The sequence below is a fragment of the Anolis carolinensis genome, chromosome 1, assembly GCF_035594765.1.
Source record: "Anolis carolinensis isolate JA03-04 chromosome 1, rAnoCar3.1.pri, whole genome shotgun sequence".
NCBI classification, from domain to species: domain Eukaryota; kingdom Metazoa; phylum Chordata; class Lepidosauria; order Squamata; family Dactyloidae; genus Anolis; species Anolis carolinensis.
In genome coordinates, this window is record NC_085841.1 from 48,598,467 (window position 1) to 48,623,177 (window position 24,711).

General features: G+C 40.9%; 1 protein-coding gene across 1 annotated transcript in view; it reads right to left on the bottom strand.

Moving 5' to 3' along the window:
• slc29a1 (solute carrier family 29 member 1 (Augustine blood group)) overlaps positions 1-20,948 on the bottom strand; it is a 105,890-nt gene extending 84,942 nt beyond the window's left edge. Inside the window, exon 1 of the mRNA XM_008125051.3 lies at positions 20,812-20,948. The gene's annotated coding sequence lies outside the window, so the exon portion shown is untranslated. The remainder of the gene's footprint in view (positions 1-20,811) is intronic.
• Positions 20,949-24,711: the final 3,763 nt, after the last annotated feature.

A 24,711-nucleotide genomic window follows, 5' to 3' on the forward strand; every position in this document is an offset into this window, starting at 1 on the left:
CAGTTGTAATGTATTTAAAAACACAAAGTTAAAAACTTTTCATTATACTAAATGTCCGTAGTTGACCACTTGGAGTGCCTCTGGTGTTGCTATAAGAAGATCCTTCATTGTGCATGTGGCAGGGCTCAGACTACATTGCAATAGGTGGTCTGTGCTTTGCTCTTCTCCACACTCGCATGTCTTGGGCTATACAAGGAGCAACGTGCCGCATTAGTTCTCCCTGAAGGTTTATTGATACAACTCGGTCAGAGTTTGAATTATATCCTTTGACCTTTAGCACTCTAATGAGCCCAATGTGTTGTTTACTGACACATGTACAAACATACCTTGATTCTTTCTTCTTTGGTCCTGATTCATCCAGTCTAAGGTCTTTACTCGGCCACAATCCACACCTTTGTTTTCATCATCTGATGAGGGAACAAACATCCCTCCACCATAGATAGATTCTTAACAAGTAATTTTATTGTGATTTTTCTCAACAAGTGGTACACAGACAAACAAGTAGTAACTTTTAGGGATAGGGTTAAGGTGGTGGAAAATACATGGGTTAAGGTAAGGGGGAGATGGGGTGGGGGGGGGGGCTGTGGGACATGGGAGGTGGGGTAGGGGTTAGGGCAGGGGGATAGGGAAGGTGATGGTTTGAGTTCTGATTATGTTCTTTTAAGTCCGTTAATTCAGTCCTTAATTCTTTTGTAATTTTTTTCTTAAGTAGTCCTCAAAGTTAGACCAGTCAGTAGCCTTTAATGGGATGCCGTTACTTCTCTTGATCCAGAAGGATAGTTGGTCCATATTCTTGATTTCCATCACTTTATCCAACCACTGTTCTTTTGTCGGTGCTTGCGTTGACTTCCAGAATCTTGCAATCAGGAGCCTTGCTGCGGTGATGAAAAAGGTGAAAAGTTTGTCGGTATTAGTGTCAATTCTGTCCTTGGGATCATATAAGCCTAACAAAAGTAGTTCCGGCCTTTTCACAAATTTTGTCTTTAATATGTCATTACTCTCTTCCAGGATTATAGTCCAAAATTTGTCTAATTTCCTACACTTCCACCACATGTGGAAGTAGGATCCTGTTTGGGCTTTACACCTCCAGCATTTATTATTTGCGTTCTTATACATATGCCCTATTTTCTTTGGTGTTAAGTACCACCTATGTATAAGCTTGAGCCAATTTTCTTTCATGTCTACTGAGTACGTATATTTAATTTTTTTATTCCAAATTGACTCCCATTCACACAATTGAATGGGTCTGTTTATGTTTCTGGCCCATAATATCATAGAATTTGTTACTGACTCTGTTTCAATTTCCCAGGACAATAATTTATTGTACAATATGGATATGTTCTTCCTATCCACGTGAATAAATTTGTCCCAGAATCCTGGTTCTTGATCAAATCCAACTATTTTGTCTCTTTTGTATGCCTCATTAATTTGGAAGTATTGATACCAGGACACATTTTTATTTAATTTTTGTATTTCGACTAGTTCTTTTACTTTGGGGGGGGGGGGTTCTTTTATCATTTGCCATAATTAACAATTGACTATAAGTCGGCCATTTCCTCCAACCTAGTAGCCTTCTATGGTCAGCTTCAATCGGATATAACCATAGTGGTGTCTTGGTATGGAAGCGGCATTTGTATTTATCCCACGTTCTCAATAAGACAGATCTAATAAAGTGATTGCCAAATTGTTTTTCAATTTTCATTTTGCCGTACCACAGATACCCGTGCCAACCTTTTCTTAATTCATGGCCTTCCAAATTTAGAATTTTATTTTTTTCCAATTTAATCCACTCTTTTATCCAAAGAAGAGCACTGGCATCATGGTAAAGTTTTAGGTTAGGAAGGCCAAAACCTCCCTGCGTTTTTGGTGAAATCATTGTGCTAAGTTTGATCCTGGGTTTTTTGCCTCTCCAAATGAATTTCGTGATGTCTTTTTGCCAATCTTTGAATATCTTGGGACTCCTTATAATTGGTAGATTTTGGAATAGGTAAAGTAGCTTGGGCAGGACATTCATCTTAATTATTGCTATTCTTCCCACTAAAGAGACATTTAGGTTCTTCCATTTTTCCAAATCACTTCGGATTTCTTTCCATTTCCCTACGTAATTTAAATCTAATAATTGATTGTTTTTCACTGATAGCCAGATCCCTAAGTATTTTATTTTGGACGATGTTTTCAGACCTGAAATATCGTGTAGTTCTTTCTATTTCTTTTTGGACATGTTTTTAGTAAGGATCATTGTTTTCTTTGTGTTGATTCTGAGGCCGGCCACATTTCCATATTCTTCAATTTTCAAAAGCCAATTTTGTATATTCTGGATTGGGTTTTCTATGATACATATCACGTCGTCTGCGAACGCTCGGTATTTGTAGTCTTGTTTGTCTATTCTGGTACCTTGCAAGTTCGCATCACTCCTTATCGCCCTAAGCAGGGTCTCTAATGCCATGATGAATATTAAGGGTGAAAGGGGGCAACCTTGTCTCGTGCCTTTGCTAATTGCAAATTTGTTTGTCTCCTGACCGTTTAGTTGTATTTTTGCCCATTGGTCCTCATAAATACTATTGATGCCGTTTTGAATTTGAAATCCTAGATCCAATTCTTGAAATAACAATTTAAAAAAATTCCAATTTAAATTATCGAAGGCTTTCTCCGCGTCTAATGAGAGAAAGCCCACTTCTATTTGATTATGTTGTTCATAGTATTCCACAGCATCAATTATTATTCTTACGTTATCCTTAATAGACCTGGCTGGGAGAAAGCCCGTTTGGTCTTCTCCTATCCACTCGGCAAGGAAATCCTTCAGCCTATTAGCCAGGATCTTTGTGAAAATTTTGTAATCTGTGTTTAGGAGGGAGATGGGTCTGTAGTTCTTCACCTCCGACAAGTCTGAGCCCTCTTTGGGTATCATTACTATTGTTGCCTCCTTCCATGAATCTGGTATAACCTTACCTTGTAGGGCCTGGTTCATTAATTTTTTCAAAAAGGAGGTCACTTCTTTTTGTCCTAATTTATAAAAGCCCGCGATAAATCCATCTGGCCCTGGGGTTTTATTGCTATCTAAACTATTAATTACTTTAAGGATTTCCTCCTCTGTGATTTCTTTATTGAGTTCACGTCTTTGTTTTTCTGTGATTTTATCCAGATTTTGTTTTCCTAGGTACCCTGTTATAGCCTCGGGATTGATATTATCTTTGGAATATAGGTTCTCATAATATATTTGAAATGCCTCTTTTATTTCCTCATCTGAATTCACTATTTTTCCTTCGGTTTTGATTTTAATAATTTGTCTACTCTGTTTTTTCTTCCTTATTAAACGGGCTAACCATTTACCTGGTTTGTTTGCATTTTCAAAAGCGTATTGTTTAACCCATTTTATTTGTTTTGCCAATTTCTCTAAGTCTCTACTTTCTTTCATCTAAACTTCTTTTTATCTTTTTGTTTTTAGGGTTGGATTTTAATTCCTTTTCTTTCATCTCAATCTCCTTATTCAGTCTGTTCCATTCTGCTTCTTTTTGTTTTCGTTTGATAGCGTTTAGTTGAATTAAGTATCCTCTCGCCACTGCTTTGTAAGCGTCCCATACAATTTGTGGGTTCATTTCATTAGTATCATTAAGGCTAAAATATTCTTTCGTCATCGCTTTAATTTTGTCTATGTCTTGCTTATCTTTTCATAGATTTTCATTTAGCCTCCATTTCCTTATAAACCTCTTTTTATTGAGTACCATTACTAATGGGCAGTGGTCCGACAAGTCTCTAGGCAAAATACGTATATCTGATATCTTTGTCACCAGGGATTTAGAAGCCCATATCATGTCGATCCTCGACCATGATTGGTGCCTATTTGAAAAATGTGTATAATCTTTTTCTTGGGGATTTAATTCTCTCCACGTGTCTACTAGGTCCAATTCATCTTTTAGTGCCAGGAGATTTTTAGGGAGGGAGGTGGCTTCTTTAACTTTCTTTGGTTGTTTAGTTTTATCTAATACTCCATTAAAGTCACCGAGGATTATAATATGATCAAATTCTACATTACTAATATTTTCTCTCAGTGTTTTGGTGAACTTTGTTTTGGGGCCGTTTGGCGCATAGATGTTACAGATTAAGGTTTTCTCTTTCTCCAGGTCAATTAGTATCGCTATAACCCTACCTTCATTATCTTTAAATGCTTCTTTTACTGTGAGATTGTTATCTACATATAAAACCACCCCCCTTTTCTTCCTGACATCTGCCGAGGCAAATACTTTCCCTAGTTGGTTATTATTTAAAAGATTGGAGTGTGTACGTTCAATGTGTGTTTCCTGTAAAGCTATGATATTATAATTTTCTTTTCTTAATTTGTTAAATAGTCTTTTCCGTTTAATAGGGGAGTTCAACCCGTTAATATTATTTGAGAAACATTTTAATTGACAACAGACATTACTCATCTTTGAGGATTTCATCATCTTCTGTTGGTTCTCCCGTGTCAGAGTCTTCTTGGTCTGTAATCAAGTCCAATTCTGCTACTGTTGGGTCGTTGTCTTTCGGCGAATCAAATCTTCTCTTCTTGGTTTCTTTAGGGTTCTTACCATTACTTGAGGATAGTGATAATCTATTTACATTTGAGTCTTTCTTTAACATTCTATAAAAATCCTTTGCTTCATCTTCCGAAGTGATCCATATTCTGTCATCCTTGTATGTAGCCATTAGGCCTTCATATTTTTCCCATCTGTATTTTATTTGTCTTTTCTTGAGTTCGTCCGTTAGGAAGTAATACTTCCTTCTTCTGTTTAGTATCGATTTTGGATATTCCTTTAATATAATCACCTTTCTCTCTTTATACCAAATAGGATTTAAAGCGTTTTTCCTGAGCACTTCATCTCTTGTGGTTTTCTTCAAGAAGTGTACCATAACGTCTTTAATCACTTTATTTTTCTTAGTAAAGTTCGATTGAATTCTGTACACCCTATCGATTTGGCCACAGGCTTCCTGTTCTGTGCATTGTAGGAGCTTAGCTGTTATTTGTGTGATCACCCAACCGATATTTTCTTTTTCCTCCTCTTGAATGTTCCTGTATCGTAATTGGTATTCCAATGATTGGAATTCCAATTTTTCCTATATTTTTTCCAATTTTCTCTCCCTCTCCTCCATGGACTCCATTTTCTCTTGTAGTTTCATTTGCATTTTGTCATTTTTCCTGTTCACTATTTTTAACTCATTTATGTCATTAGAATTTTTTATAAGTTCTTTTTTCATAGCCCCCATCTCTCCTCTCCACTCTTTTTTCAAATCCGCCAGTTCTTCTTGCAGGGTTTTTTGTTGCAAATCTTGTTTTTTGGCTATCATTTGGACCTCATTTTGCAATTGGTCCTGTTTCTCCGAAATTTTCTTAATCTCCCTCAAAATATCTTTTAAGCCCCCCTCCTCTGGAAGGGAGGTTCTTCGTACATTTAGCCTAGAGTTTTTGTTGTCTTTATCTGTTCTCCATTTGGATGTCGCCATTGCCCCAGGTTGTTATGGTTAGTTGTTGCCTCTGGGGGATGCAATCTACTGCTAAGGTCGCGGGGTTTGTAGCTGAGGGGGCGAGGGGGGGACACAAGAGAGATAGGGAGAACTACAGACCCACGCGGGGGAGGCCCGAGTTCGGGTACTGCCTTTTGCTTGAATTGTCTCTCCTCCTTCCTTCCACTATCACTCTAGACCCTTGACTCCCCTAGGGGGCTGTCGCTTCCCCCTATTTTCTTTTATATTTTATATTTTAATTCTTATTCAGTTTGTGAGTTCCTCTTCACGTACCAGCCCTGTGTCCTTCACAATGTGGCCTCTCCGGAAAACGCTCCCGCATTGAAGGTTCCTACCTCCTCGTTCCAAATTGCCTGATGCACCGCTGCTCTCGCTTACGTCAGATCCTCTTCCAATTGTTTAAAGAAGGTAGTCCGTAGACTAAACAATATGGCACCCAAGGCCGTTTCTCATATTCAAACAAAGCCCCAGCACTGCAAAGTCTAACACCGGGCTCCTCGCTCTACCCCCCTGGGAGCCCTCTCCTCCTTCCTTTCCCTCCTTCCACCTCCGCTCCCCGCCTCCGCTTTCCGCCCTCCTCCTTCTCCTCCCGACAATGCCAGCGGAGTCACCAGTAAGTTGGATTGTTTATACTTTATATTTTACCTATATATTAACTAAAGAGACTTCAGAAATGTTTTATCACTACTGAGATTGACTCACCATAGGGTTTAGCTTCCCCAGACTACTTGTTATAAAGTTAAAGCGACACGGCGGCGATTGGTTTGCCCGCCGTTGCTGTTCTTTCTCCGATGGGTTCGGCGAGGCTTGGCTGGCAGCTAGTGCGGTTGCTCCCGCTTCCCGCTGTCGACCCGCCGGCCGAGGTCCTCCGGACTCACTAGAACCTCTCCCTTGAGGGGCGAGGGACGTTGGGGCCGTCGGAGAGATCCACTGACGCCGGCATCTTTCCCCAGTCTCGATCCGAGGGGAAAGAGGGAGCTGTGGCTCTACCAGGTCAGACCTGCGGTTGGCACACCAAGAGCTCTTGGTGGACCCAGCCTGTCGCCATTGCCACGCCGCCGGAAGCCCACCATAGATAGATTACTCATTTCTTCAGACAACTTGTTGTGTAGATCAGATGAGGACAAATGTCATGCCACAAGTACCACCAGCTGTAGCTTTATGCAATACATATATGCTTACAACTTAAGGCCTCTGTGGTAAGAATTTATTCTGTGTATAAGAGATAGTGAAAAATTTTTTAAGTAATCTACAAAAAACTTACTCCTGTTTAACATCAAGCTTTTTTTCATTTCAGTAGTACAAATTATTGTACTTGTTTTAAGGTGACAAAGTAACGTGTGTTCAAAGTTTTATCAATAGATCAAGATCTAGCTCTTTACCAACCACAATTCCAAATGCTCAAGAGATCTTGCTATCTTTACAACTCTAATTCCTTCTTCTCTCTGACTATACAGTTTTTCTGTTGTTTCTCCTCTTTGTATTAGCAAGGAAAGATGAGTGCAGTTGTAAAACCTTGGTATCATTAGATCAAGGAAAACTAAGGATCTGTACAGAAAATAGAAAGTGGGACAGAAGAAATAGTGTTCCCTTTAAACTGTTTAAACTCTGGATAGAACACCCCATTCAGTCATTCAAAAATCTATATTAAAACTTGTATTATGTGAGCACTTGACTCCAATTAAAAATAAATTAAGTATGCAGGACGTTTGCTAGAAAGCACTGGAGAGCTTATAATGAAACATGTCCTCTGTATCACATGTTTTGTACTTGTACAAATATCCAACCACATTGGATTGATACAATATTTACTGTTTCTGTTCTAACACGTCAACATACTATTCATGAACCTAACATTATTTTTGCTGAATTATTTATCTGAATGCTGCCTATTTGATTTACATGCATTGCATTTATCTTTGGGGAAGTGTAATGCTTGTATCAATACTAAAGAACAATTCTAGACCCACAATGTGGATGTAATTCCCAGTGAGCTCAATGGGATTTACTTCTGTATACTGTAGGAACATATACTTCTTAAATATTACCAAAATGGGAAAGACTATTCCATGACTGGATTCTATATGGCTAAGAAAACATTTTAATAGTCCAAATTACTGAAGATGCTAGATACTGGAAAGAAAAACACATAACTTTAAAAAAAGCAAAATAGGAAAGAGAATTTGGGAATTACTAATTGAGAAACAATCACATCAAACTGAATCATCCAGAAGCTCAAAACCAGTCAGAAGAATTTTAGTGAAAATTGATTTCCTTTGTATTGTCGAAGGTGATTTTCCTTTTCTAAAAAAAGAAGAAGAAAGTGTAAAGTGTACTATGTAAATATTTGTTTTTTAATTACTAAAGTACTTTCTTTGACCAATATTATTTGATTTTAACTAAGAAGAAGAATTTACCGCTGTAATTAATGCTATTATTTACAGAGTCTTTAGTGCAAGCCAAATGAAGCACAGAGAATTTTTTCCTATAAAGCTTCTGCTTTGAATAGAACTAGCAAGATCAGGGTACAAATCTAAATAAATGGAGAGTTTGGAGCAAAAAGGCAAGGTGCATTGTTGGGACTTCTGACCAGTGCTCACAAATTTGAATACCCGAGGATGTATAAGCATTTGATTTGTCTATGCAACTAAATCTACCTGATCTAGTTCCATTTCTTACCCTTGGGAAGAGAACTGGTTATGTTTCAGATAAAGGCAATAACATTTGCTACATGTATCTTTTCAGTCTGAGATGTATTCCTCTTACCCTATCACTCACAAGATGACTATGCCCACTGCAGCTACTGTGCTTAAACAGACCAACTGACTGGTGACCCTTTAGCTCGAGGGTATGTACGGTTGCTCCGTTTTCCTGGCATCTAAAACAAATGCTGGCAACTATAATACAGGGCATTTCAGTTTTGCATATCTCACTATACAGACAGCTAGGGGAATCAAGTAAGAGACTAAAGAGCTTCTTGACCTTAAACAGCAGGGAATTAAAGCAATTTTAGCTGGAGAAAGCAAACATATTCTGCTGCATTAGAAGAACGGCTACTACAAAGGCAAATGGGGAGGAGGAGAGAAAGCTGCCATTCCTTACCAAGAATCAAGGAGTCACATGAGTGTGTGGATTAAATAGTTTATAAAGTATTAAGGGCTTCCAGCTGTCAGACCAATATTGCTATTTGTTCCAAAATTGTTAGACCATCAGGTGGTCTTTTTAAAATTTACACTGCTATTTCAGCAAGCACAGTTTGCTGGGATATTTATAAAGGTATTGTTTTCATTATATGTCTTCAAGTTGACCATAATGTATGGCAACCCTATAATGGGGTTTTCTTGGCAAGATTGATTCAGAGGAGTTTACCACTGCTTTGCTCTGAGGCAGACACAGAGTAACTCGCCCAAGATCTAAGTGGGCTAATGGGGATTCAACTTCTAGTCTTCTGGAATATGATATTTAAACCACCACACAATCTCTCTCAAACCAGAAATTACAAACCAATTTCCTGTCCATTAACTTCAACATGCCTACTACAGGATATAGGATTTGAGGACTAGAATCTTAAAAAGTAAACCAAGGGTTCACTATAGCCCTCCAGTTGTTGCTGAATTGTAATACCAATTGAGCCATCTCATTTTTTTTATGATAACTAGGGCTGTTGGGAGTTGTTAGTTAAAACATCTGGAATACCACACATCCTTCAAACTTCTACCACCGCTTTATAGAGTAAACAGAGGTGAGAATAGACAATTTAGTCATCATGACCAAAGCAAAAAAAAAAAAAAAACTTCTATTCTTGGTACGTTGCAGTTGTTCTGTTAATTTCTTCCCATTTCTACTACTATTTTGTCTCCCATTTATTTTTACTCTAAAATAATGATATGCCACCATTCAAATATGTTTCCAAATTAGATCCCGCAGAATAAAACAAAATGCAATATCATTTTAAAAAGCAAAAATAAAAGGATCACTGATGTAATGACAAAATAACTGAATAAGGAGAATCTAAAACTACTGAACTTTAAATACCTAGGGAAATAAAATAAAGATGGTTTGCTTGACACCAAAGGATAATATTGTAGCCCACAGGTAAGCCTATGGAAAAGGCATGGCTAAGTAGCCAATCCCACAATAATACAGTGGGCCCCACTGTATTAGTTGGGATTTGGTTCCAGGATCCCCTGTGTGTGCTAAAATCTACGTATACTTGTCCCATTACATTCAGCAGTTTTCCAAAATATCATCCCTTAGAAAAATGTGGGGAAAAAAGAAATAGAGGATCACAAAGAAAGCACATGACACATCAGGATAATGCTTGGCATGGGGCAAAATCAAGATTTGCTTTTAGGATTTTAGCAGCCATAGCCCTCTAATTACACCAGTACTAGCCAACAGTAAGGGACTGAGAGAAATTAGGTCCAAAGTATCTGGAGGGCCACAGCCAGTGTGTGTGTGTGTGTGGGGGGGGGGGGGTGCTCTGAGCTTTGGAGTCTAGAGATCAGGGTTCAAGTCCTCACTTAGCTATGGATGACCTTGGTCGAGTCACACTCTTTCAGCCTTAGAGGTTAAGCCCCTCTGAACGAATCTTACTCACAAGAATGGGATAAAGTCACCTTAGGGTCACCGTAAGTCAGAAATGATTTGAAGGCATACAACAACATTCACCAGTACTTTAGAATGAATGGGGAGTTAATGCTAAACAAAAATGCCTGAACAAGCTTGTTTTGCTTTTTTTGTTCCGTAATGGAAAATTAAGACTTAAGCTATTCTGCATAATAGTGTGTCTGGTTCAAACTGCTGAGTACAACGCTGACATCAAAAATGCAGCCTCACATTATTGGGCAACACCAGTCATATGTGGCTAAGGGCCACCTTTCCCTGAATTCATGTATAAATGGAGTGTTTGTTCACTTGCTTGTCTTAGATAAATCTCCCAGCATAAAGATGATGTATGCTCTGGAACCCAACATTTCCACATTATTATTATTTTTGTGCACCTTCAAGGGTTTTCTTGGCAGTGTTTGTTCAAAGGGTGCTTTGCCATTATCTTTCTTTGAAGCTGAGAGAGAGCCACCCAGTGGGTTTCCAAGGCTGAGCAGGGATTCGAACCCTGGTCACTAGAGTCCCAGTCTCACAACCACACTTTACACCACTCTGCTTACTGAAGATAGATATTATGTTAATTTATTTTCTTTAGGAGACTGCCTTCCTTTTTGCTCAAACTCCTCACAAACTCTTAAGTAAACTGTTTTCTCTATCTGGAGAGTTGACTGTGCTATTTTGCAAAATAATTTCTCCCCAAGGATTTTCCACATGAAGGGATTTCACAATTTGAAAGCTACAGCTTGCATCCTTAGGTTTCTCACATGTCTCTACATTTTTGGAAAGATAATCCAAAGTGCCCTCTTTACTCCCTCACCCCCATCCTACTCCATCAGCACGAGGGCAGCATGGTATACTACAGCAGAATCTTGCTTATCCAACCTTTGCTTATCCTATGTTCTGTATTATCCAACACAGTCTGCCTCCCGCCCAAATCCACAGCTGTTTCTCTAGGCAGCAAGGACTTAATGTTTTCAATACATGGCGATGTTTTGGTGCAAAATTTGTAAATACAGTAATTACTACATAACATTATCATGTATTGAACTGCTTTTTCTGTCGATTTGTTGTAAAACATGATATTTTGGTACTTAATTTATAAAATCATAACATAATTTGACGTTTAATAGGCTTTTCCTTAATCCCTCCTTTTTATCCAACAGTTTCACTTATCCAACATTCTGCTGGCCCGCTTATGTTGGATAAGCGAGACTCTACTGTATTAGAAATTCGTAAAACAGGGGTTCACCAATAGTGAAGATAGCTAGCCTCCCAGATTTGAAACAGACTTCTTAAAAATAGAATTAAAAATAAAATAAAACTCTTTGGACTGTTAGTTTACACCGATAGCTTGAAAAAGTGGCTTGAGGGTTCTTTGAGTTGTAGTCACTGAAAGGGATTTCCCCACCACCACAAGTTAAATCATTAGCCAAACTCATTAGATGAGGTGGCAATAAGCCATTAACCACTGTCCGGAGTTTTCCTTATGCAAGAATAGTCCACCCCACCGACAGCTGAAGGGATTCATCCCCAGGAAAGAATCACTTGACTACTTCAAACAGCAGCTGACTGAGCAGCCAAATGTCACGCTGGGTCATGCATTACGAAAGCAATCTACATAATTACAGAATCCCAGAGGTGGTCTGGACATTACAATGGAATGTAAGAAAAAAGATTACCAGAGATTAATAACCTCCCTCCAATGGTATGTGAAAAAAGTATGCAGGGGAAAAAACCTTGTGGATAAACAAGTAAAACACGGCAAAATGCTGATAGGGGACATTCCTGCTATTCGTTTTAGGAGAGCCTAAGAAAGACAGGAACCAAAGAGAAGCAAATTACTACCAATCAGCAATGAAGACATTGTGGAGTAAGCCTCAAAGGCCTGTTCCAATTTTCAGTGGCTCTTGGTTGGGGAAACTGTGACCCAGCTCCATTACATGATGCATTCAGTCTAACTTCATGTGGCCTTCAAATACGGGGTGCCCCAGACAGAAAAAGTGTAGACATTACATCATCAAACAGTATAGCAAATGCCCCCCACTATCACTTTGACTCCACTCAGTTTTGCTTCCGGCTGCACCTAATGCCAGCATTCATCCTCACAAAATATTATCATTACGGCAATGTTGTTGCTTCTGGAACATGGCCATACAGCCTGGAAAACTCACAGCAACCCATTGATTCCGGCCATGAAAGCCTTTGACAACACAGTGTTGTCACTGTTGATTATAGAACTGTTTCTGACTTTTGGCAACTCTACCATGGGGTTTTCCTGACAGGATTTCTACAGAGTGGCTTTGCCATTCTTTGAGGCTGAGAGAGTATGACTTGCAACAGTGGGTTTCCATATCTGAGCAGGGATTCAAACTGTAGTCTCCAGAGTTATAATTTACTGTTCAAACTACGGTACCACAGAGCAATGAGGTCTCCAAAAGAAAGAAATATTGATATAATTTCCCAAATAGGCATCGACTTTCATTTTTTGGAAAGAAAGACAGTACAATAGACCTGCTTCTTATATTAGCTTGTTGAACACAGTTTCATTAATGAAGAGCTTCCAGTTCCAAAGAGTCATGTTAGAGGATTGAACAACGTCAAGATAAGCTGTTCTCGCTAGGCCTTCAATGAAATTGTCTGGTCAACTTCAACAGAAAGTTCTGCTTAAGGTTTCTAAGTTATGTTTTGGTCAGAAGCCTAAGGCAGTGTTCATTTCAGGGAAGATTACACACAAAAATGAAATTACATGAAAGGCCCTGGAATAAATTCCTGGCATAATATGCAGGTCTATTGTAGCTGGTCTGACAGAACTCCCATCAACCCAAGCCATCATAACCACATCTCTCCTTGTCATGGTGAGGACAATGACTAACAGCATAAGATTAAATGGGGTAGCATTCATTTTTACATCCTCAATGGCCAGGCTCCCAAAGGCAGTTCAAAAAATGCAGCTGCACATATTCACAACAATGTATGGTCCCAGGAAAAACCCACCCTCCCTCTACCCAGGTTAAGTCCCAAGGGGAAGAGAGCATGGGAAGATGTTGTTATCATCCTCGCTATTAATAAGCTCATGGCGCTATAACCCTGTGAGTCCTGGATCCAATACCCCATTAAGAATATGTCAAAAATCATGGCTTTCCTTCAGATATTACCCCAAACATGAACTCCCTGGGGAACCTGATGCAGGTCATCCAAATCAGGCTGGGATTAGATGAGAAAGTAATATGGAAAGGAGTGGCCCATTTTAGAGACTAAGCCTGGTTAAAAGTGAATATTATTAGGACGATAGCTCCTAGAATCCAACATCCAATATGGCCAGTGGCCATGAGATTTTGAGAACTGTAGTCCAAAGAGATTTTCAAGGTCTTGTCAAAGACTTTCATGGTTGGAATCACTTGGTTGCTGTGAGTTTTCCAGGCTGTATGGCCATGTTCCAGAAGCATGTTTCAGAGAATGTTTCTGGAACATGGCCATACAGTCTGGAAATCTCATAGCAACCCATTTTCAGGGTCAGTCTTCTCCCCATGTTCCTGATTTCCACCTGACTTCAGCATGAGAAGGACCAATCTGTAGGGTGAATATTACTAGGTTGTACAAGAAATACATTCCAAATACAGTAGAGTCTCACTAATCCAAGCCTCGCTTGTCCAAGCCTCTGGATAATCCAAGCCATTTTTGTAGTCAGTGTTTCCAATATATCGTGATATTTTGGTGCTAAATTCGTAAATACAGTAATTACAACATAACATTATTGCGTATTGAACTACTTTTTCTGTCAAATTTGTTGTATAACATGAAGTTTTGGTGCTTAATTTGTAAAATCATAATCTAATTTGATGTTTAATAGGCTTTTCCTTGATCAGTCCCTATAATCCAAGATATTCGCTTATCCAAGCTTCTGCCGGCCCGTTTAGCTTGGATTAGTGAGACTCTACTGTACTCCAAATATTCAGATGTGTGACTACTACTGGATCTTAGTTTTAAACATTCATAAGGCCAATCAACTGGACGCTTTAGAAAAAGGGTAAAGAAAAGTAATCACCTGCAAAAGGATCAGCCTCTACACAAATCCAGAAACAATGGAATGTAAGCACAAGAATTAATTCAGTGCTTGGCTAACACTGGTACACTGAATACTCTGAAACTATTTCTGTCACATGGAATCCAGAGAGCTGGGGGCTTTAAATACCACCCAAGCGTGTCTGACAGACCCACCGTATCTAATGACAGGCTGACATATTTATGATGTCACAGAGAGGACAGAAGCCATAAGGGTGAGGATTATGGCGGTTTGGTCTTGTCACAACTGCCAAAGCGTCTGGAATTCACACAATTCAGTGTTTGGCTCTAGGCAATGAATACATCTCAATGGTGGAAACCTCTCCACAAGCGTCAGGTGCTTTTCAAGCCACTCATTATTTTATCCATGCTAACAGAAGTTCGGGTATATGTATGTCTTTGTGCCTTCCCAGTGGAGGCAGGTTACATGTGTATATTATCATAACAAATCCCCAGCCTAATCTGCTACCTAGTCTGTAATTGTTTGTGGTGTGGGTTTTCTCATTTGAAATGTTTTTACTAAGGATTTTAACATAATTACTATGCTTTACATTTTACTGGGCTTTTTTTTTGTTTCTTTGTCTGGCACTGTAAATTGCCTTGCGGATTTTCTTCCATGTACTGTAAATGATCGATACATTAAATAAATTCTTGTAAGTGTAACTTCACCTGAAACTAAGGAGATGGAGAGCAGGGAAGGGTTGTGTTCTCTGTTATCAAAACTTGTGCATTCATTGTAGGTGTTTTCCAAGTGCCCAAAATCTCTACTCATATGAAAACACAAACATACACATCATCTCATTCAAATAGTATTTGAGACAGCCTTTACTCTTTCATATTTTTAAAAAATTCACTATATTATTTGAAAACTTATGCAATAAAATTTAGAGCAGAGGTTGGAAAAATTAATGTAAAATATTGCTTGGATACTGGTAATGCTGGCTAAGAAATTGTGTGAGTTGTGTTTCGAAGGCTTTCATGGCCAGAATCACAGGATTGTTGTGAGTTTTCTGGGCTGTATGGCCATTTTCCAGGTTTCTCTCCTGATATTTCACCCACATTAAATTGTAGTTGTAGTAAAAATAGAAAAGTTCCTTTCTCAAGCTCTGCCTTAAGATGACGCAAGTCTCTCAGATTGGTTTCTCATCATCATTCTACAAAAGGCAAAAAGAAAACCAGAAATGATCAAAACCAGCACAACTAGTAACTTTCTTCCATCTAGTTTAACTGGGATGTGACTCTGGAGATCAAGGATGTGTGTATGTCTTTCTGCCTTCCCAATGAAGGCAGTTCTCCATTTTACCATGGTCCATGGAAATTCACTGGATGATTTTGGGCAAGACATATAAAAGCCTGTGATAGGTTCATCTCAGGCTTGCCAGGAGTTGGAAAGGAATACATACAACAGCAGCAGCAGCAAAAACAACAACAACAGCAGCAGCAACAACAACAAAGTGTAAGATTCCATGCTCTAAGGTAAAGGTTTTCCTCTGACATTAAGTCCAGTCATGTCCGACTGGGTGTTGGTGCTCATCTCCATTTCTAAGCCGAAGAGCTGGCATTGTCCGTAGATGCCTTCAAGGTCATGTGGCTGTCATGACTGCATGGAGCGCTGTTACCTTCCTGCCGGAGCAGTACCTATTGATCTACCTATATTTGCATGTTCTTGAACTGCTAGGTTGGCAGAAGCTGGGGCTAATAGCAGGAACTCACCTCGCTCCCCAAATTTGAACTGGCGACCTTTAAGTCAGCAAGATCAGCAGCTTAACGGTTCACCTGCTGTGCCACCAGGGGCTCCATACTCTAGCTGCATATTAACTATACATAAAGCTATTAAACAGCATGACAGAAACTCACAGGCAACTTATTTTGACAAACATCGCAAACCTAGTGCTATGAACTAGGGAAGCTAAGAACTATTGGAGTCTGGAAAGGCTCATGATAAGGGAAGCTAGAAGGTGTTTTCCCTGAAAATGAACAAAGTGGACCCTTTCGCTTAAATGCCTATAATTTACACAAAATGCTGTCACATCTCCCATCCCCTGACTGTTGGCTACATGGCTGCCACTAATCCCACTTTAAGCTTTTTAGGACAGATGTTCAAATAATACCTGTCCAACACTTGGAACCAAAAAGGTTAAAGAAGAATGTGACTTTTAGCAAGAGGCAGCACTTTCTCATTTTCAAGGATGGACCCGAAGGTATTTTCCAGACCCAGCCAGAGAAAGAGGAGCACTGCAGGTTGAGAGAGGAGCTCAAGGACCTTCCCCAAGGTCATACCATTAAAGCAATGGCTATTGGTGGCAGCTGCACTTCCCTTGGCCTTGCTATCTGCCAATTCACATGTTTATTTACCTAATTTGGGATGACTCAGTGGTAACAGACCTTGTTGGTTATGTCACATTAGAACATATTGCATAGAGACTTGCAGGTGGGAAAAGTGTCTGAGAGAAGCACAACATGAAAAGCACCAAGAGCATCCTTTGGGGAGAATTTAACAACATCAAAAGGGAACCAGATGGGATTATTTTGTCTTGCTGCTCTCCTGCTTATTTGACTTCTCTATCCCACAGAGTTGCAAATGCGCTCAACAATCTGTGGGATGCAGTCTAGGCAGCAATCCTACTGTTTCCTCCTCATATTTTCCTTTCTTGCCCTGACTGGCCAATGTAAAATTCACCTAGCAGTTTTAGGACGACTGAGATCATTCCTTCTCTTGAGATAATGAAAATGGGTGGGTGGGGGATTAGAGCTAGATGATACATGGCATGTGAGAAAGTTGCACTGTTCTTAACAGATTTGCATTCAAGCTGAGACTTTGATAAACCAGAGACCTGTACGCATAGATCCAGCCCTGGAAAGTGGGCATCAAGGGCAAAGCAAGCCACCTTTTCTGTACTTGCTTGACATGACACTCTGGTACGAACAGACATAACTGAAGCAAGATTAGATTACAATAAGAAAGACATCTGAAACATGAGGAGGCTAAAAGCATCACTTAGATAGGTAAAGGGTAAAGGTTTTCCCCTGACGTTAAGCCCAGTTGTGATCGACTCTGGGGGTTGGTGCTCATCTCCATTTTTAAGCCGAAGAGCCGGAGTTGTCCGTAGACACCTCCAAGGTCATGTGGCCGGCATGACTGCATGGAGCACCGTTACCTTCCCGCTGGAGCGGTACCTAATGATCTACTCACATTTGCATGTGTAGAACTAATAAATGCCACTTTGCCATGGCTCAATGTTATAAACTGCTAGGTTGGCAGGAGCTGGAGCTAACACCGGCCACTCACGCCGCTCCCGGGGTTTGAACCTGGGACCTTTAGGTCTCCAGCTCAGTGCTTTAACGCACTTCGCCACCAGGGCTCCTAGTATTACAATACATGACATTAATTTTAAGACCACCCTTACGTAGGCTTTCAAGCAATAATACAAAATGTCCTTTTTAAGGGGATTCACTTAAACAACATAAAATCCTGAAGCAACATGCACTCTATTCTTACACAGGTTTGCATCGAAATGAGAAGAGATCACTATAACCCAGAAAATGCACCTTTCAAACAAGGGAAAAGGCAGAGAGATTGGACAATGAGCAAAATATGACAATGGTGCATGGAAACTGGGTTGCTGTGAGTTTTCCGGGCTGTATGGCCACATTCCAAAAGAACATGTTCTGTTCTTCTGTTGTTATGTTCTGGAACGTGGCCATATAGCCTGGAAAACTCACAGCAACCTAGTGATTCCAGCCATGAAAGCCTTTGACAACACATAGGAAGGAACCATTTTCTTCTTCCTTATGGCAAGCTGAATAATGAAAACAATCCATAAGTAACATACAAGGAGGAAATTATGAGACTAATATATTGCAAGGAAGGATGGAACAGTCAAATTAAGGGCCCTTCCACACAACCATATAACCCAGAATATCAAGGCAGATAATCCACAATTTCTGCTTTGAACTGAATTATCTGAATCCACATTGCTATATAATCCAGTTCAATGTGGATTTTATACAGCTGTGTGGAAGACACCTGAGATGCAGAACCTCTGAGGATGTCAGCCACAGATTCAGGAGAAACATCAGGAGAGAATGATACTGGAACATGTCCATACAGTCCAAAAAACTCACAGCAACCCAGTGATTCCAGCCATAAAAGCCTTTGACAACACATTAAGTCAGACACTATCAACTGATCTCATCTTCAGTGACATGCCACACAATTCTCTTTGATGTTTCAAGATATTTTTTATTACTTTTGGGACTGTACCTCCCAAAAGCCACTAAACAACATGCTTCTAGGAGCTGTACTTTTAATCCTTGAATCAAACTCAGTAGCAATATCATAGTCCTATTCAATATCTCAAAGGAGGGGAAGAACTGCTTGGCAGTTTCACACCTTTCCCCTTTGGTCACACAACCACAGACTTGTACTCTGCACTACTTAGGCATTTGATACTATGATTTAAACTGCTTGGAAGTGCTTACCAGCGACTACTACGCACAACACCCTCTCTCCACCCCTCCATTCCAATGCCCTCACATCTTTCCCTAGCAAAAAAAAAAAAAGGAAATACTGGATGGAAAGTCCACCATGATTACTAATTGAACAGTCTCTGTGTATGCAAAAGTCCTATTGACTTAGAATCCTAGAGTTGGAAGAGACCTCGTGGGCCATCCAGTCCAACCCCCTGCCAAGAAGCAGGAAAATTGCATTCAAAACACCTCTGAGAGATGGCCATCCAGTCTCTGCTTAAAAGCCTCCAAAAAAGGAGCCTCCACCACAGTCCGGGACAGAGAGTTCCACTGCTGAACAGCTCTCACAGTGAGGAAGTTCTTCCTAATGTTCAGGTGGAATCTCCTTTCCTGTAGTTTGAAGCCATTGTTCCGCATCCTAGTCTCCAGGGCAGCAGAAAAAAAGCCTGCTCCTTCCTCCCTATGACTTCCCTTCACATATTTATACATGGTTATCATGTCTCCTCTCAACCTTCTCCTCTGCAGGCTAAACATGCCCAGCTCTTTAAGCCGCTCTGCATAGGGCTTGTTCTCCAGATCCTTGATCATTTAAGTAACCCGGACACCTTCCAGCTTGTCAACATTTCCCTTCAACTGCGGTGTCCAGAATTTGACACAATATTGCAAGTGTGGTCTGACCAAGGCAGAATAGAGGGGTGGCATGACTTCCCTGGATCTAGACACTAGACTCCTATTTATGCAGGCCAAAATCCCATTGGCTTTTTTAGCCATCACATGACATTGTTGGCTCATGTTTAACTTGTCCACAAGGACTCCAAGATCCTTTTCACATAAACTGCTGTCGAGCCAGGCATACCCCATTCTGTATCTTTGCATTTCATTTTTTTCTGCCTAAGTGGAGCATCTTGCATTTGTCCCTGTTGACGTTCATTTTGTTAGTTTCAGCCAATCATCTCTCTAATTTGTTAAGATTGTTTTGAATGCTGCTCCTGTCTTCTGGAGTATTGGCTATCCCTCCCAATTTGGTGTTGTCTGCAAGCTTGATGATTGAAGGCTTCTAACCCTTTTGCCATCCCGGCTATTAGGAATTGTGGGAGTTGAAGTCCAAAACACCTGGAGGGCCAAAGTTTGCCCATGCCTGATCTAAGTCATTAATAAAGATGTTGAACAGAACTGGGTCCAGGATGGAACCCTGCTGATGGCACTCCACTCGTGACTTCTTTCCAGGATGAAAAAGATGCATTGGTGTTCGTTTGCTTAACCAATTGCAGATCTACCTAACTGTAGTTTTGCCTAGCCCACATTAGACGAGTTTGTTTGCCAGAAGATCATACAAATTAGTCAAACGTGGGCTAGGCAAACCTAGCAGCTCTATGCATTTTGTAGGATTTTCTATGGCAAAGAATACCCAGAGGTGGTTTGGCCAGTTCCTTCCTCTGAAATACATCCTGCAACACCTTGTCTCCATCACCTGGGCTGGCTCAGCTTTGCTTCCAAGATCACAGAGGTCTAGTATGCTTTTTGGGGGATATCAGAATCACAATGAATACTTTTCATGTAGTAATGACTAGGGATGAAGGGCTTGTAGATGTCCAGTCACTGGTTTTTAATCTGTGGGTGTGAGTACACTTTCAAGTCAACTGTCAGCTGATGGTGATCCTAAGCCAGGCATGGGCAAAGCGGGTTTTGGACTTCAACTCCCACCATTCCTAACAGCCCATAGGGTTGGAGGGCCGACGTTTACTCATGCCTGCACTACTGCGTCAGGTTGGCCTTGGTGGCCTCCCGTCCAAGTCCTCACCAGGGTCAGACTGGCTTAACTTTCCTTCAGGCCAGTAACAACACACTGCTTTGAGATTTCGCCACTGAGAGCCGGCTCCAGATGGGCTCCGGGCGCCTCGTAAGCGGAACGACATGTGCCCAGGGCCAAGAAGCCAACAGAGCAGAGACCGAAGGCGGGAAGCCCCGTTTGGGTTCTAAAGGGCGCGGGATTAGAACGCAGACCCCGCTTGAGGCGGAGGAGGAGGGCAGGGTGACGGGCAGGGCAGGGCAGGGCAGGGCTGGCCGAGACCCGCTCCCTCCAAAGCCCCAGAGAGGGGGGCAGGGAAGACCCACACATTACGCAGTATAGAGGCACCCAGATGTCTCCGGAGCAGCGCTGTGCAGACTTACATGCAGGCAGGGGCCGGGACACTTTGCCAAGGGCTTCTTCAAGGGCTTCTCTCCTCCCTTCTTTCTTTCCACCAGCCTGTTGGCCGGGCTTTGCGGCAGCGGAGAGCCCTCGCCTCCAGGTCCTAGTGCTCCCGAGGCTGGGAAGAAGCACTTCCGCCGGGGCTCAGCCTTGGACCCCACGCGAGGAGGGCGGCGCGAGTGCCCTTGAGCGCGTGCAGAGTGCCTTTGCTCCCCGCGCTGACCCTCGCGCGGCCTCCCACGTGCCCTTCGCGGGCGAGACAGGAGGCGCCTATCGACAGCTCCACCCCGCAGGCAGAAAGGACCCCCGCCAAGGCTGTGTCCACACGGTATTATTATTATTATTATTATTATTATTATTATTATTATTATTATTATTATTATATGATAGTTTATTATTATTTATTGTTTTGATAGTTGTCATTTTATATCAGTATATCGAGCCCCCGGTGGCGCAGTGTGTTAAACCCTTGTGCCGTCAGGACTGTTGACCTGAAGGTTGGGTTGCTGACCTGAAGGTTGCTGGTTCGAATCCAACCCGGGGAGAGTGCGGATGAGCTCCCTCTATCAGCTCCAGCTCCATACGGGGACATAAGAGAAGCCTCCCACAAGGATGGTAAAAACATCAAAACATCCGGGCGTCCCCTGGGTAAGGTCCTTGCAGATGGCCAATTCTCTGTCACCAGAAGCAACTTGCAGTTTCTCAATATTATTCATGATATTATTATAGGTAACTAGCTGTGCCCGGCCACGCGTTGCTGTGGCTTAGTCTGGTGGTGTTGTTCAGTCTACATTAGGTTGTATTTATGCTGTGACCTCCACCTTCTTTATACTCACATTAGTAGTAGCATTTGAAGTCTGTTACCTTCTTCAATTTTTGTGTTGATTGATAATTGGTTGAGATCCCTGTTGTCTTTGGTTTGTTGTTAATTGTAATGTCTGATTCTGCTGAGTGCGGTTTATATTTTTATTGTGGTACAATAGTCCTTTTTTTGTTTTGCCTGTGTAGGTGTTTATTATTATTGTTGTTGTAGTGGTCATGAACGTTGGATAAGTTAGATGCTACTGAATTGTTTTTTGGAGGCCCAGTGTAGCACTGACTGGCCTCTCAGCCTCAGTGCCTGGCTGTTTCTTGCCTGTGATGGTGTTGATTCTTGTTGTTGTTGTTGTTGTCATTGTTATTATTGTAATTGTTTTTTTGGAGGCCAAGTGTGAATGTAGGGATTGGGGAGGTGGATGAGTTGTGTTGTCAAATGTTGTATTTGTTATAGTCACAATGCGTTGTTGTGAGTTTTGTGGGTCTGGATTGTGGTTTTGTGGTGTGGTTGTGTTGTTACAACTGAGAGGCAAGGCTTTTGTGTTGTGTTGCGAAGTTTTGTATTTCTGGGTCGTTTAGTTGTGTTGTTATAGTCACGATGCATTGTTGTGAGTTTTGTGGGTCTGGATTGTGGTTTTGTGGTGTGGTTGTGTTGTTACAACTGAGAGGCAAGGCTTTTGTGTTGTGTTGTGAAGTTTTGTATTTCTGGGGCGTTTAGTTGTGTGCCAAGTTTTGTATTTCTGGGGCGTTTAGTTGTGTTGTTATAGTCACGATGCATTGTTGTGAGTTTTGTGGGTCCGGATTGTGGTTTTGTGGTATGGTTGTGTTGTTACAACCGGGAGGCAAGGTTTTTGCATTGTGTTGCCAAGTTTTGTATTTCTGGGGCGTTTAGTTGTGTGCCAAGTTTTGTATTTCTGGGGCATTTAGTTGTGTTGTTATAGTCATGATGCATTGTTGTGAGTTTTGTGGGTCTGGATTGTGGTTTTGTGGTGTGGTTGTGTTGTTACAACTGAGAGGCAAGGCTTTTGTGTTGTGTTGCGAAGTTTTATATTTCTGGGGCGTTTAGTTGTGTGCCAAGTTTCGTATTTCTGGGGCGTTTAGTTGTGTTGTTATAGTCACGATGCGTTGTTGTGAGTTTTATGGATATGGATTGTGGTTTTGTGGTGTGGTTGTGTTGTTACAACCTGGAGGGAAGGCTTTTGCGTTGTGTTGCCAAGTTTTGTATTTACGGGGCGTTTAGTTGTGTTGTTATAGTCACGATGCGTTGTTGTGAGTTTTGTGGGTCCTGTGTGGTTTTGTGGTGTGGTTGTGTTGTTACAACTGGGAGGCAAGGCTTTTGCATTGTGTTGCCAAGTTTTGTATTTCTGGGGCGTTTAGTTGTGTTGTTATCGCATGATTTGTTGTTGTGAGTTTTGTGGGTCTGGATTGTGGTTTTGTGGTGTGGTTGTGTTGTTGTAACCTGGAGGCAAGCCTTTTGCATTGTGTTGCCAAATTTCAAATTTCTGGGATGTTTAGTTTTGTTGTTATAGTCACTGCGCAAACAACTTTATCATTTTATATATATAGAAGGGTAAAGGCTTCCCCCGAGGTTACGACTAGTCGTGTCCGGTTCTGGGGGGGTTGGTGCTCATCTCCATTTCTAAGCCGAAGAGCCGGCATTGTTCGCAAACACCTCCATGGTCATGTGGCCAGCATGATTGCATGGAGCACTGTTACCTTCCTGTTGGCTAGCGATACCTATTGATCTACTCACATTTGCATGTTTTTGAACTGCTAGGTTGGCCGAAGCTGGGACTAACGGCGACTGTGGAGCAGAACAGACATCTGTATGCTTGTCCGCAATGTCCTGCCTCATGCACAGAAGAAGAATTGTTTGAAGTTACAGACAATGTGGTTGCTATTGCCCGTTTTTGGTCTAAAGATATTTAGCCACGTGTGCTCCTTCTATTTTTTTTCAGTTTTATACTAATTTACACAATGCTTTTGATATAAAATAAATAAAATCTAAGGTTCATAATTTTACTGTTAATTTTTTTGTTACTTGATTGTGCTGTACTTTGTGTTTTATATCGTTTGGATGTGTTAATTGTTTATTCCACTTTAAGTATTTCATTGCATTGCACTTATCATATTACAGTAGAGTCTCACTTATCTAACATAAACAGGCTGCCAGAACGTTGGATAAGTGAAAATGTTGGGTAATAAGGAGGGATTAAGGAAAAGCCTATTAAATGTCAAATTACATTATGATTTAACAAATTAAGCACCAAAACATCATGTTTTACAACAAGTCTTCTACTTGTTTGGGAGTGTGGCTGCACTTGTGTTGTTGCTGGTTGTGTTGTCTCGCTGTGCATTGCTGCCTAGAGAAACAGCTGTGGACCCGGGTGGAAGGCAGACTGCGTTGGATAATACAGAACGTTGGATAAGCAACGGTTGGATAAGCAAGACTCTACTGTATTTGTGTTGTAAGCTGCTCCGAGTCCGCTGGGAAGAGGGGGTGGGATATAAATAAACTTTATTATTTGATACTCAACAAGATTAGTACACAGCAAACAAGATCACTATGCTGGCTATTGTATTAGATCACACGTCGGACACTTCCCAAATGTCTAGGACTAAGTGATGTATCGGCAAATAATGTGTGCAGATCTGAGTAGGGTGGCCTTTTACACCTGACAGATGGTCATTTTGTCAGCGCCAATGGTTTTCAAGTGCTTGCCAAGGTCTTTAGGCACTGCACCCAGTGTGCCGATCACCACAGGGACCACCTTTACTAGCTTGTGCCAGGTCTTAACTTTATTATTATTATTATTATTATTATTATTATTATTATTATTATTATTATTATTATTATTACAATAGTGTTCCAGTTAACCGACTTCTGGTTATCTGACCGTCCATATTATCCGACATGCCAGGCCCTTTGGAGGTGCCCTTTGCAAGTTGCTAGGGTGGGGCAAATGTCACAAAGGCGTCTGAAGTTTTAATAACTTTTGGAATTTTTTAAAATAAAGATTTTCAGTGTAATGTAATTTTATTTCTTATATATACTGTATATGATA